The sequence below is a fragment of the Anabrus simplex genome, chromosome 1 (genome assembly GCF_040414725.1).
Source record: "Anabrus simplex isolate iqAnaSimp1 chromosome 1, ASM4041472v1, whole genome shotgun sequence".
Classification (NCBI taxonomy): domain Eukaryota; kingdom Metazoa; phylum Arthropoda; class Insecta; order Orthoptera; family Tettigoniidae; genus Anabrus; species Anabrus simplex.
In genome coordinates this window covers 1,757,160,277-1,757,176,420 of record NC_090265.1, presented here as the reverse complement: position 1 = coordinate 1,757,176,420, position 16,144 = coordinate 1,757,160,277, and positions in this window count along the sequence as shown.

Here is a 16,144-nt window from a genome sequence, read left to right as displayed (position 1 = left end):
GTTGAACTCTCCAGAATGGTCATCGAACCATTTCTGGATAAATTGGGCACGATGACACGGTGCATTATCCTGCTGGAATATATCGTCGTTGTACGGGTTCGTGAAGTCAATGGAGGGCTGCAAGTGCTCACTAAGTAGTTAAACGTAGCAATCACTGGTCAACGACCGGTGCAGGTGAATCAGCGAATTCAGCCTATGTCAGTGAACACACACCTCACACCATTATGGAGCTACAACCACGCTGTATAGTGTCCATGGCTTCATGGGGCCTGCTCAATATCCAAGCACCGAGCAAGTTAGTCACTCGGTTTGGGTCGCATAGCAGTGAGCTTGCATTTGTGAGATGGTCGGTTCCACCCCACTGTCGGCAGCCCTGAAATTAGCTTTCCGTGGTTTCTCATTTACACACCAGGCAAATGCTGCGGTGTGCCTTAAGGTCACGGTATTTTCCTCCTCAATCCTAGCCCTGTACTACCCCATCGTCACCATAAGACACGCCTGTGTCGGTGCGACGTAAAACAAAATAATCTACCGTATCCGAAACCAACCATCAGCTCAAAACACCTGGAACAGTGACTCATCGGACCAAGCAACATGTCGCAAATCCTCCAGAGATCAATTAGCAACCTCACGCGCCCAGATGAAACGTTGTGGCTGATGTCCTTATGTTAATGAGGACATTCTGATTGGTCTTCTGCTTCCATATCCCACTGCCTTTAATGAACACTGCACTGGCCTGCCGGATATGCGTCCGGTATCTGCTGCTTTAAATGTGGATGTGATTTGAGCCAGTGTGCCTGGCCTGTTACCATTAGGGAGGGACGTCCCGCATTTGTAGGTAATTTGTAAATGTCCCGCCAGGGACGTCATTTGTCCCCAGTTTGTCTCGTTTTCTATCTGAACGCATTTTCGTTTTATTGTCGTCGGCACGCACTTCCACTCTACGCAACAGACTGCCGTCTAGCTTCAACTAAACAAAGCATAACCACTGCGAACACTATGATCCTTGAAAATGCGTGGAAGCAGATCATACTAACAAAGGGTGTACTTCATATTCGAATTTCACGTGCATGAGAACACCACAAATTAATTTTCTAGGCATCTTTTATATAGTAACAATGGGTTATACATCATATTAGAGTATTGCGCGCATGAGAAAAACACATCTTTGGAGAAGCGTTATGAATACACTCACTGACTAAGAAATTTTGGCTTGTGCAAGAAGTGCCGATAAATACTGTTTCTAGCAAGGTATATGATGCAAATGTCGAGGATTTCTGTATTACTATACTTTGCGGTTATAACTAGATGTTGGAATTTAGAACAAGTGTTGATGCGTGATTGCTTGTTGTTTAAATTGGCCTAATATCGCCGTCATCGACCAACAAGTCTTGTTAGAAGATATTTAATGTAACTGATAGAACTAAGAAGTGCAACGAATATGCCATTTTCCCTCTATTTATGATTTTTAAAATTTTGATAACAAATGGACTATAAAATGTTAAATAATTATTTTATTATTTCAGAATGTGTTGCCATTGATATGTTTACATTTAGATGAATGGTCTTCAACCCACAGACTGGAAAAGAAATTCTAGAATAATGAGTGAAATGTATTTTCCTATGTTATTACTTCAGTAAGAGTACTCGGCCAAATATCCACAGTTCTAGCCCTTTCAGACAAGCAGCTCAATGTTGAAAACATCCTAAGTATATGATCTACAAATTTTAGACATTTAAAATATAATACAATAAGAGAATATATTATTTATTTATTCCTAGAAATTACAATCCTTCTCTTAATCATCGTTATCCGATCGATTAGATCAGGCCGACTTGATGCGTCGCTGGAGCGTAGCGAGGGATCAAGTCGGCCGTGATTAGATTAGCAATTTGCCTTTTTCTACCACTACGAGCGCTAATGTGGGTCAGTGCATTGCTTCCCTTAAGCACCACTACGAGCGCCAATGTGAAGCAATGTAAAGTTGTAGTTAAGTACCACTACGAGCGCTAATTTGAGTCAGCGCGTTCCCTGCGGTATCTCTTAGGCACCGCCGTCTCAATCCTATATAAAGATTGAGACAGCAGTGCTCTTAGGAAACGGTCAGTGAAGAGTTTCACTTAAGCCCCACTACGTGCGCTAATGTGAGTCAATGCATTGTTTCAAGTAAGCACCACTACGAGCGCTAATGTGAGTCAATGCAGAGTTTCACCTAAGCACTACTACGAGCGCTAAGGTGAGTCAATGCAGAGTTTCACTTAAGCACCACTACGAACGCTAATGGGAGTCAGTGCAGAGTTTCACTTAAGGGCCACTTCAAGCGGTAATGTGAGTCAATGCATTGTTTCACCTAAGCGCTACTACGAGCCCTAATGAATAAATCTGGTGTGGGCATATTTTATAACATCAAAAAATGCTAAGGGTATTGAAGAAAGACCACGTTACAGAAAGTTGTGTATTATTATACAATCTTCCTGCAACAGCTGCAGGTTGGCCAAGGACAAAGAGTACCTTAACAACAATGATAGATACAGTTAGATACAAGAGATAGTACGAGGTTAAGAGTAGGCAAAATAAGTTAACTTGGCTAGCATTTGAATCTAAAAGGAAACGAGTAAAGAAAAAAAAAAACGATTTCAGGCATTTTTTTCGAAACTGCATTCAGATCGGAAGTGGTTTTCTAAATTTGTAATTTTAGCTTGAAAGAGCTACCTATGACTCAAAATTTGAAGCCTTTTCGGGCCCTTTTTTCCCTTCAAATTTCGGTACAATTGAGGAAATTGTTTAAATTTACGTTTTTCGTACTATGGAGACTCCTACTTTGCCTGCTAAGAAATGCTTTCGACGATAAAGAAAAGAGGTAAAATTGAAACAAAGTGCTTTGGAAAACGTTAATATTTTTGTAATTTCAAAATTAGAGCTAAAAATGTAGGTGTCCCCAAATCTATGGAATGTCCCTCTTGTTTGACTGTCTTGTCTCTTATTCCTTCCTTCAACAATTAGTCAGCCTAGTTACCACGGACAATTTTATCCAGACGCCGCTAATCGCGACCAATAAGAATATGAAGTCGGCACTTTCCTCCTCATGAGGTGTTCCCGATACAGACGTGACACATTCGATCGAGGAATGTTAAATAACCCCACAAATTCTACAATGGAATGTTCCATTCAGGGTACATATCTCTGCACATGGTTATGAGGGTATTTAGAGGTTGCAGTAAGGATGAAAAGGGGAGGGCATATAAGTCTCTAGCATGGCCCCAACTAGAGTATGGACCCAGTGTATGGGATCCTTACCAGGATTTCTTGATTCAAGAACTGAAAAAAATCCAAAGAAAAGCAGCTCGATTTGTTCTGGGTGATTTCCGACAAAAGGGTAGCGTTACAAATATGTTGCAATGTTTGAGCTGGGAAGACTAGGGAGAAAGGAGACGAGCTGTTCGACTAAGTGGTATGTTCCGAATTGTCAGTCGAGGGATGGTGTGGAATAACATTATCAGACGAATATGTTTGAGTGGTGTCTTTACAAGTAGGAAATATCACAATATGAAGGTAAAGTTAGAATTCAAGAGGACAAATTGGATCAAATATTCGTTTATAAGAAGGAGAGTTAGGGATTGGAATAACTCACCAAGGAAGATGTTTAATACGTCTCCAATTTCTTTGCAATCATTTAAGGAAAGACTAGGAAAACAACAGATAGGTATCTGCCACCTGGGCGACTGCCCTAAATTCAAATCAGTATTGATTGATTGATTGATTGATTGATTGATTGATTGATTGATTGATTGATTGATTGATTGATTGATTGATTGATTGATTGATTGATTGATTGATTGATTGATTGATTGATTGATTGATTGATTGATTGATTGATTGATTGATTGATTGATTGATTGATTGATTGATTCATTCATTCATTCATCTGGGCCCCACTATCATGCCCCATTCGAAAGACGATAATTCAGGTCACCTCGCCACCACCATCATAGACGGTGTTTACATTCATTCTCCAGATGTCAGATCATACCTGATACAGGTCTGAGAACTTCCAAGACGTCACGGTACGGTGGCACCACCTGGTATTACCGTTAAATACTACTATCCCATGACTTGGCACGTCAGTATATTTCTTATCCTAGCGTCCGAAGTATACTTTTGAATGCATGAAGTCCAACAGATGGACAAGAACAAGGGAACCTTCAAGTCATAAACAGACGAAACAGTGTTTTAGTTAACTTTGATGCATGCTGTATATCAGATTTGCCACACGTTATTCATGCAACTCCATAAATATGTATATTCGCTTTGTAATTCGTCATCTTATCGGACATTTCGAATAAACCACCAACTTTACGACTTCCTCTGTCAGCCAGCCTTCCTCATAGCTCAATCATTCGTACACTGTGCACGTGTATAGCAAAACCAGACGTCAGAATAAACTCAGAGATTCTTATTAACTACTATAAAACGAAAGTTTTAAAGTACTGATATGCCGGTTGAATAATATATATATATATATATATATATATTACAATTATTTTTACGTCCCACGGACACAGATTATTTCTTATGGCTACATTGGGACAGGAAAGGGCTAGGATTGGGAAAGAAGCGACCGTGGCCTTAATTAAGGTTCAGCCCCGGCATTGCCTGGTGTGAACATGGGAAACCACGGAAAACCATCTTCAGGATTGCCGACATTGGGTTTCGAACGCACTATCTCCCAAACACAAGGTGATATCTATGTGACCCAAAGCTCATACCTACTTGCTCAGTATGGATTTACTGGCATTTCTCATAGTCACTTTCATATTGTCAAAACCAAGGATGAAGCTGAAGCAGGTCAATAAATCAACAAATTTATTCTAGCCCATACCAGGAGACATAGTGCACTATTAATGTAAATGAAATAATAATGTGAATTATTTGTCCCAATAACTACCTTGACGGTTTTCAGAGACGCCGAGGTGACGGAATTTTATCCCACAAGAGTTATTTCATGTGCCGGTAAATATAGCGACAAGAGGCTGACGTATATGCGCACCTTCATATACCATCAAACTGAGCCAGGATCGAATCTAACAAGTTCGGGTCAGAAGGCCAGCGTCTCAACCGACTGAGCCACTGGGCCACTGTAATGTAAACTCGCTTTCCCGTCCAGAGGTGGTGCATCTCTTTTCAGGAACATCCTCAATTCAGGTGGGATGCGTGTTTCATTTTAACCACATCATAGCCCTCCGGTCGTTCTTAAATCTCTGGCAGTACAGGGAATCGAACGCTGACCTGCGAGGACGGTAGCAAATTGCGCACTGTGCACTCTAGGTCTCCCCAGGAAAGGCAAACTAAATAAATAAATAAATAAATAAATAAATAAATAAATAAATAAATAAATGCTTGCTCCATTTCCGTGGTGTGGGGGTAGCGTCTCTATCTCTCTTTTGCTCCGAAGTTCCAGATTCAATTCTGGGTCATGTACAATATATAAATAAGGCAGATACAGCACATGTACACTATTTGTCCAGTAGATAGCAGAGAATGAATGTATAATTTAAAAATTAAATAGCTTATATTACTGTGCAATGTCTAACCTACATTGTTTCCGTTTCTGAATTGCATTGCGGCAATTGGTGTTTGAATGCGATCTAATTCCGGATAGTAAATGTAAATTTCAGTAGAAGTAGGTTACTACCCCGATAAATGTCTACTCATGAACTATATAACCAATACACTTCTTTATGGATTACCACGTTATATGAACCATTGCCCCCACAAACTGGCTTATGTAGCCTCGATCTTCCACGTCCCTAAAGAGGATACGTTCGCTCGTAAATGCACTCCAGTGAAATGTTTGCGGCGAAATGTATTGCACTGTCTGACAACAAAAATGTAAGCACCCACATGAAATGATCAGATGTCAAATTATCTTCGTACAAGTACACAGCATTAGCGGGTATGTAAATAATTACAGTTGTAATTCTCTGTGTCAATCAGGACGGCCGCAAGAGTGTGTTAGTGTTGTTCCAATTTAGTGTTGTTACCAGACCTGGCAGGGGCATGAACAGCGTCAAATGTTGAGTATCCCTGTGAAGGACATGAAGATGCCACTTAACTGTGTGAGTGCTATCAGCACTGGAGAGACTTTGAAAGGGATATCACTGTGGGTCTTCATTTGGCCGCCTGGTGGAATCGTGCAGTATCGAGATTTGTTGGGCAGTCGCATGTGACGGTGGGCCGATGTTGGATTGGATGGGAACGCAAGGGAAGGCATACTGGTCGTCAAGGTGCAGGTCGACCACATCTGGCCACCACAAGGGAGGATCACCGTATTGTCCACCAAGCACATCGTAAAGCCTTCACATCTGCGCCTGCCATCCTAGAACAAGCAATAATAATAATAATAATAATAATAATAATAATAATAATAATAATAATAATAATAATAATAATAATAATAATAATGATAATCGTATGGCCTCAGCTACCGTGAGCAGACATTTCAATTTGACGCTATCTGGCTGTTTGCTTGCCAATTTCGACGTTCCGTTTTACTCTAGGCCCAATAGACGGCAGACCGAGTAAACCGAAAGTCTCTTGGGCGTCTATGGCTAAGATTTAATGATTTTTGTCGGGTAAACACCAAATGGTCCGCCTCTGTGGTGTAGTGGTTAGCGTGATTAACTGCCACACCCGGCGGCCCGGGTTCGATTCCCGGCTCTGCCACGAAATTTGAAAAGTGGTACGAGGGCTGGAACGGGGTCCACTCAGCCTCGGGAGGTCAACTGAGTAGAGGTGGGTTCGATTCCCACCTCAGCCATCCTCGAAGTGGTTTTCCGTGGTTTCCCACTTCTCCTCCAGGCGAATGCCGGGATGGTACCTAACTTAAGGCCACGGCCGCTTCCTTCCCTCTTCCTTGCCTATCCCTTCCAATCTTCCCATCCCTCCACAAGGCCCCTGTTCAGCATAGCAGGTGAGGCCGCCTGGGCCAGGTACTGGTCATACTCCCCAGTTGTATCCCCCGACCAAGAGTCTGAAGCTCCAGGACACTGCCCTTGAGGCGGTAGAGGTGGGATCCCTCGGTAAGTCCGAGGGAAAAACCGAACCTGGAGGGTAAACAGATGATGATGATGATGATGAAACACCAAATGTGTCACCAGAGATCTTTTACATACCGACATCGTACGACATGGAGTGTCGAATGGACTTTTCTTTTCGCCCTTCAAAATTCTGATTACCTCTGCCGGTTTTGAACCCGCTATCTTGGGATCCGGAGGCCGACACTCTACCACTGACCCACAGAGGTAGCAGAACAAGCAATGGACTCCCTCCAATATTCTCTGTCATCCCGCACCATTGATCGGAAACTAGCAGCAGCCGGTCTAGGGAATTGCCGTCCAATGATAGGCTGCCGTTAACACAGGAGCCCTGACAGGGAAGTATTGACTGCTGATGAATCGCGGTTCTGCACTACCCCGGATGACCATCGTCTGTAAGTACGGCGTCGACCTGGGAAAAGGTCTCCTTCTTCCAATGCTGCGGTGCAACTCCTGGCGTCATGGTTTGGTAACCTAACGAGTCACAAGTTCACGGCTGTTAGTGATTGAGGGTACTCTGTCGGCACAACGTTACGTCACGGACATCCTGCGTCCTCATGTGTTACCTCTCATGCGACAGTATCGTGGTGCCTTTCTCAATAGGACACGTGTATCTATGAAGTGCCTGCGTGATGTTGAGGTACACCCATGGTTAGCAAGGTCCCCAGAACAGTAGAGCGATGAGATGTACAAGACAGTTGTTGTATTATTGTGACTGAAAATCTTAATGCGTGGGATCTCATACTCATTGTTCAGCGTTTGTGGTTTGCGTTGGGAGAAAAAATCTCATTCATCAACCTGAATATTGTTTGGCGTTTACAATTAAACTTATTTCATGGACCTACAGAAAGAACAAGGAAATGTGCGGAACAAGGCTTGATATATTGGACAAGTACATATCTCTTCATAACGAACGACGAATAAATTAAGAGTTACAACACAACAATACCGGGTGGTGCCAAGCGATATAAGCGCTAATTCCGTCAGCTGGTGTGACAGAGAGAGCAGGGCGGATGTGAAAGAGTACACAGTGAACGTACTGTTGCATCTCTCTCACTTTGCTATAAGGAATTTAACTTTGTTTTTAGTACTTGTCATTATTTAAAACACCCGAGATAGGATAAAATATCATATTCCAACACTCAGCGCAACACTCAACAAGACTGGCAGCACTGGCTATTTAGGCATCTGAATGTTGCCAAGCCGTGCGCAGTGACAAACAAAGCACGGAGCTAGATCTCTTCAAAGCTGAGTATTAAGTGACCATGATAGCTAGGAAGGCAAGAATGCACTCAAGGAATGCTAAAAGGGCCAGGAAGGATAAAGAAAATGCAGATGACCCGGGATATGGTTCAGGGATATTCTAAAGTGAGTAACAAATTATGTCCAACTTTAAAGTCTGTTTTCTGAGATTTTGTGTTTTTAATATATAAGTACATCAATATCGTGCAAATATTGATGCATTTTAAAGAGTTTAAGTCTAATATTTTAGAAATTACGTAATAAAAGTGAAAAATTTGGAAATTTTGGAAGTTTTTAACAACTTGCAAAACATTCTCTAAAAATAAATTATACAAGGTACATACCTACAAAAATAAGTCATTGTACGGAAACTCTTTCTCTACCAACCATTAAAATTGTATAGCATTATCATGAACAGTTCACGAGAAAAGTACCTAAAATTGACCAATTTAACGTTGTGGGTATAGAAGGTACAACCTCCCCTTAACAGAAACGTCCCCCGTGAGAGCTAGGAGGGCACTGGCCCAAGTTCAGTACTCAGCAACATTAGGCGCTGTTCACTTAAATTGGTCCGTGTTCGGACTCCCTCCTGCTTTACAGTTTAGCTATTGGTCTTGTATGACTAGGAACAGAAGTGCAGGGAGGAGTTATTCGCATTTCTTGATATTTTTCACTTGGAGGTGCCGAGCTCTGTGAACAGAATAAAGGAACACGAAAGGGTTTTACAGGAGTCAGTAGGTAATAGTATGCAATGTTGAAATACAATACCACGTTTTTCATTGAGGGAAACGCACAATCTTGTCATCAGTGCGAGGAACGTTGGGTTACTTCGATGCCTTCAAATAATAAAATATACTCGGTATAATCGTCAAGATGTTGCTGTTCACTTCCTAACTCACCAAAAATTATTAACATGCCACACAACTCATGGTTCGAGAAGCCTGGCATCCTGTACGGCGTTTGTATCTGAACTGAACTTGTCTGACGACACTAGTATTTTGCTGGTGTCCTGCATGAGAAGGGTGAGTGGGTGTCACAAAGTCTGACCGAGGAACATGTACAGTGGTATTTATATACTGTTCGCGATTCGCTACAAACCTTTCAAAAATATAGGGAGAAATGTGGTGGTTCCTCATCTCCTTCCATAGTAAAGATAGAAGTCGACACCTTTCCAACGGAGTTAAAGACTGACTGACTCAAGATATTAGCTTTTAGTTCCTCTTTTTAGATTTTTAACGTCGCATTAACTGATTAACTTCGACAGATTTTCGGTGACTATATCATAGGCAATGGATAGGATTGAGCAGGAGGCGCCTGTGGCCTTAATTAAAGTACAGCTCCAGTATTTACCTGGCGTGAACATTGGAAAAAAGGAGATGACATCTGGAATTCCCTTGCCTCCACAACCAATTGTAATTATGTGGGGGACATGGCATCAGGCTGCAGTATACCATGTTCAATATTACGCAAAAATTGTTAACATATTTAACGACATTGACGAGGAGAAAATTGCCGCTATACCTACTATACCGCTTGCGGAGAAACTACCATGGCGAGATTATTCCATTTAGTGTGTAAGATATATGAGACAGGAGAAGTGACATACGATCTTCGGAAGGATGTTGTTATACCTATTTCCAAGAAAGACGGTGCTGACCATTAGTTTAGTTTCTCATGCCTGGAAAATTCTTACACGTGTTTTTTTCAGAAGAATTAATTGAAAGACATGTTGAAACTGAGTTGAGGCAAGATAAATTTGGCTTCAGAAGAAATGTAGGAGCATACGAAGCGATCCTGACTTTACGTCTGACCTTAGAGGATCGAATTAAAAGGACAAGCCCTCGTAAATGGTGTTCTTACATCTAGAAAAAGCATTCGATAATGTTGATTGGACCAAGCTATTTAAGATTCTGAAGGTCATCTGGATCAGGTACTGAGAACGGAGAATTATCTTCATTCTATATAAAAATCAGTCTGCAGTCATAATAATCGAGGGCTATAAAAAGGAAGCAGCAATTCAGAAAGGAGTGAGGCAAGGCTGCAAATTTTCTCTCCTCCTTTTCAATGTTTATAGAGAACAGGCGGTAAAAGAAATCAAAAAGCAATTTGGGAAGGGAATCATAATTCAAAAAGAGGAAAGAAACCTGACATTTGAGGATGTTATTGTTATTTCAAATGAGACTGCAGAAGATATGGAGAAATTGCTGGATGGTATAGACGGAGTCTTGGGTAAGGAGTACAAGATAAAAATATAAAAGTCCAAAACAAAGGTAATAGAGTGCAGTCGCACGAAATCAGGTGATGCAGGTAATATTAGATTACGAAACGAAGTCTTAAAGGAAGTAGATGAATATTTTTACTTCGGTAGTAAAATAAGTAACGATGGCACAAGTAAAGAGGACGTGACATGCAGCCTAGCACAATGAAGGAAGGAATTTCTAAAGAAAAGAAATTGACTCAATTCGAACATTGATATAGGAATTAGAAAAATGTTTCTGGTGACTTTCGTCGGCAGCATGGCAATGTATCAAGGTGACACATGGACAATATCTAGCTCAGAAAGAAAGAGAATAGAGCCTTTTGAAATGTGGGGTTACAGAATGCTGAAAATGTGGATAGGTCGAATCACGAATGGAGATATACTAAGTCAAATTGCTGAGAGGAGGTCGTTGAGACTATATTTAACGTGAAGAAGAGATAGATAGATAGGACACATCTTAAAACACCCAGAACTTGTTCAATTACTTTTTGAGGGAAGTTTAGGGGCTAAGAACAGTAGAGGTAGACCAAGGTATGAATATGACAAGCAGATTAGGGCAGGTGTAGGATGCAGAAGTTATGTAGAAATGAAAATGTTAGCACAGGATAGGGTGGCATGGAGAAATTCATCAAGCCAGTCTATGAACTGATGAGTAGCTCGGTCTGACTCACGATATCTTGAGTATACGCAAGAAATAATTCTCGTGAATGTAGCGCGAATAATTGCCTCTGTAAATTGGCAGGAATAATGGAAGGAAAATATTACCAGCGACACTTTTAATATATCCAGGGTATATGGATAGAAAGCAGTCTTGAGAGCTCAAGACTAAAAAAAATCTGTGCCACAGGGTTTGCAAATCCATCAGCACAGGCCTCTCGCATTCAGTATACTTAAATATTAACGAACTGCACAGGGGTCTTTCTCATTCCCTCGAACGGGCAAGCAAGAAATGTCTCTTGGAAGTCCAACTTTTCAATATCAGAAACGTAATTACATGTTAAAATTGGGACATGTTAGGCCTATGATGTAGGCATCATCAGCCATGCTATTCTTAACAATAAGGTTAAAATTGAGGAAGTAGAAATAACTTAAGGCTGAGCTTAATGATATTACATAAAAGGGCTTATAACGTTTAAAACAATAATATAATCACAATTATTAAGATAAAATGGACACTTAGATGTCACATAAGTATCCTAGTGAATAACAAAGATCATACACGGTAGTTAATATTTGTGGGCATTCAGGTTCGCCTGTATTTATGTTCTTAAAATTTGTTTCTTCTTGGAATGAAAGTGCTATCACTTGAGGACGTAATTGTAGCCGTTAAAATTCAAAATAAGTGGGCTTGACTTTGTACGCTTCCTGTGGACAAAGTGGAAGAGGAGACTTCACAAGAAGGTTCTTCCTATAGCTGAATGTTATATTTAGTACTAGAAATTCCGGTTGTGGCAGGGAGTTGTCTGAAGCGAGAAAAAGGGTAATGGGGAAATAACTTAATTATTAACTCACACGAAAATAAATGATAAATAAATAAATAATGTATTGAAAAGGTGGACTTCCAAGAGACACTTCATTCATAAGATTAAATCTGGGATAACCGGTGACTATCCTACCAAGTAAACTATACAGCGGGTAGGGTAACGAATACCAAGAAATATATTCTATACAGGGTGAAATTTAAGTGATTTATTCCGTCAAACTCCCAATGCAGACACTTCTCAAAGAAAGTATCGTATAGCACAGTATAATATATTTATTTATATATTTATATATATAGGCCTTTATTTATTTATTTATTTATTTATTTATTTATTTATTTATTTATTTATTTATTTATTTATTTATTTATTTATTTATTTATTTATTTATTTATTAGCAAATGTACCCGTGCTTCGCTACGGTATTCTACAATGTATACGGATATCGAAGTAAATTGCTGTACATGAAGTGAATAAAAAAATGTTAATTGCATGTCTCTTGGCGTTATCCGAGAAAAAGCGTAGGGAGGTCCGCAGACGTTGTTTCCAATGTGAAGTGCGAGTTGCAGAGTTGTGATGATAACGACAGGTCCACTTGTCTGCCGCAATTCACTATGCGTAACGTCAGTCACATTTTGATGGGTAAATTAGTTTATAATCGGGGGCACCTATAACTAATGATAAAGAGAATCAGGTAAAAGAGTTTAAAAAATGCACGCTCCCTTGCCTTCTGCTAGCCAAATCAAGAAGGGAATTATGCATTACAATGGTACACAGGCGTTGGAGAACTACCCCATTCCTATTGCTAGTTAATGTCGATGTGGGGAGTACTGATTACAACAGCAGACGCCCTCCTGCTGAGAGTCACTATTGATTTGTAAAGTATTAATTACAATGTAAGACATACCCCTTTCTAGATCGCTACAAATCGACTTAAATTAATAAATGTAGATCGACATACGGAAGTATATTCATGTTCACCTTCATTTACAGAATAACTGCTGCTAAACGGTGCATTCATATTGAAAAAAGATTGTATAAAAAGACGACTCTGGCCAAATTTAGCTATTTAAATGGCTGGCCCTATGATATTTCCTCATATCTCATCTATTTAAAGGCAAGATTATTTTAGAAACGTTGAATAGGGTGAAATTTGTGTAAGGTTTTCACACAGTGAATTACTTTTCAGATACTTATGCGACAGTTTCAAACATAGAATTTGGCTGGGTGGGCAAATATTCGTGTAGAATTTGATGATCCCACTTTTCCTATAAGTGTCTCAAACCATAAATACGTGTACAAATTGCAAAATTTAGGTAAATCAAGAAATAGAGCCAAATTTAACATAAGGGATAGAGATACGACAAAAAGTCATAGGACCAAAGTTGTAGATCATTCCAAATTGAACAGAGATTGTGCCATCCGCTTTGTGATACGACTTACCGTTTAGCCACCAAATACCTCGAAAGGAAGGTCTGCATCGTCATTAAAATTGCCTCCATATTTCGATATTTTTGGGGGGTAAAAAAAAATTTTAACATCTCGTAAATTTTCGATCGGTTACAGGCAAAAAGCTATAATTTTGCCAAATTTCTATTTTCTAACTCGTCTGGGGGATTGTGCTGACATCTTGATATGGAGGAGGGGGTTAAAGATTAGGACTTTCAGGAAACTTTTAAGCCCATTAAACCTATAGGTTATCGTTCAGGATAAATATCACTGACTGTGTTCTTATGCAGATTTGAAACTCCCAACGTGTCCCTCTCAGAGAATTTGGAAATTTTTTGATTTTTCTAGGGATCCTGAAGTCATCAGGTTGTCTGGTACCACGTTTCAAGTTTCTAGGATGCCTAGAAAGGTCTCATTAATCCACCTCTGTTTTCATTTTTATATCTTAATTTATATATGTATAGTACAGTATATATAGATCGTTCCAAACTTACTTCTATTTATTAATATGGATTATATATTTCACCCGCTTCCGAAGTGGTTCTAGGGGCACTTTACTCCCACAGTATGTTTTCCAGGTAATAAGTCATACTTGAAAATCATACTGGAACATACACAAGTCTATTCCTTGGGCATTCTTGACAATTTATTTTTTCACCCTATCTCACCCTCTATGCCAAAGGGGGCATTTCTAACATTTTATTTTTCACCCTTTCTCAACCTCTATGCCATAGGGGGCTAAAGCTGGACATTAAAAATCCGCAATGTTACTATTCATCTCAGCGACCCGGAAAACTATGGATAAGGCGGTATATTCGATTATTATTATATCTCACTCCCCGTCCCACCTAAAGGGGGTTAAACTTTGAGTTTAAAAAATCGGGAGTGTTACTGTTCATCTCATGGACCCCGATAACTATGGCTTCGACACTATTTTCTATTATTTTTAAATCTGAATCCCCCTCACCACCCACCAGAAAGGGGGATGAACTTGGTCTTGTAAAATATCCGGGGTCTCACCATTCCCCTCAGCGACCCCGACAATTATGGATTCAACATTATTTTCGTTTATTTCGATATATCACACTCCAATTGCCACCCACCACGAAGGGGGCTGAACTTTAAAAAATCCGGAGTGCCATTATTCATCTCAGCGACCACGAAAAGTATGGATTCGACACTACTTTCGATAATTTTTATATCTCAGCCCCCTCGCCTCCGCCCCGCCCCTAAGGGTTCCTGGGGTGTCCTACCCCCATGTGGTTTGTCTCCTGTTACTAAAATTTTGAAGTGTACAATTCACCTCAGCGAAATCGAAAACTATGTATTCGACACTATTTTCGATTAATTTTATATATCAATCCCCCCTCGCCCACGATCCCAAACGGGGTTGCACTTCGACTTATAAAATAACCATAGTCTCACTATTCATCTCAGCGACCCCGGCAACTATGGATTCGACACTATTTTCGATTATTTTTATATATCATTCTCCCATCTCCCCAACTACGATGGGGGCTGAAATTGGACTTAAAAAATTCCGGAGTGCCACTATTCATCTCAGCGACCTCCAAAAATATGGATTCGACACTACATTCGGTGATTTGTATATCTCAGCACCTCGCCCCCCGCCCCTAATGTTTCCTGGGGTGTCCTAACCCCACGTGGTTTGTCTCCTGACACTAAAAATTCGAAGCGTACAATTCACCTCGGCGACCCCGAAAACTATATATTCGACAAAATTTTCGATTAATTTTATATATCACTCCCCCCTCGCCACCTACCCCAAAGGGGGATGAACTTGTAAAATATCCGGAGTCTCATTATTCATCTCAGCGACCCCGACAACTATGGATTCGACACTCTTTTCGATTATTTTCATATATCACTCTCCCATCGCCCCCTACCACGAAGGGGGCTGAACTTGAACTTAAAAAAATTCCGGTGTGTGACTATTCATCTCAGCGACCACGAAAAGTATGGATTCAACACTACTTTTGATGATTTTTGTATGTGAGCCCCCTTGCCCCCTGCCCCTAAGGTTTCTTGGGGTGTATTACCCCCACGTGGTTTGTCTCCTGATACTAAAAATCCGGACTGTCACTATTCATCCCATCGACCCCGAAAAGTATGGATTCGACATTATTTTCGTTAATTTGTATATCTGACCACGCTCACCCCCCGCCCCTAAGGGTTCCTGTGCTGTCTTACCCCCACGTGGTTTATCTCCTGATATTAAAAATCCGAAGTGTACAATTCACATCGGCGACCCCGAAAACTATGTATTCGACACTATTTCCGTTTATTTTTATGTATCACTCCCCACCTCATCCCCCAAAGCGGGGTGAAATTAGACTTTAAAAACCCCGGAGTGTCACTATTCATCTCAGCGACCCCGAAAAGTATGGATTTGCCACTATTTTCGTTAATTTGTATATCTGACCCCCTTTGCCCCCTCCTAAGGTTTCCTGGGCTGTCTTATCCCCACGTGGTTTATCTCCTGATACTAAAAATCCGGAGTGTGCTATTCACCTCGACGACCACGAAAACTATGTATTCGACACTATTTTCCCCCCTTGCCCCCCTCCCAAATGGGAGCATAAATTTAACTTTTAAA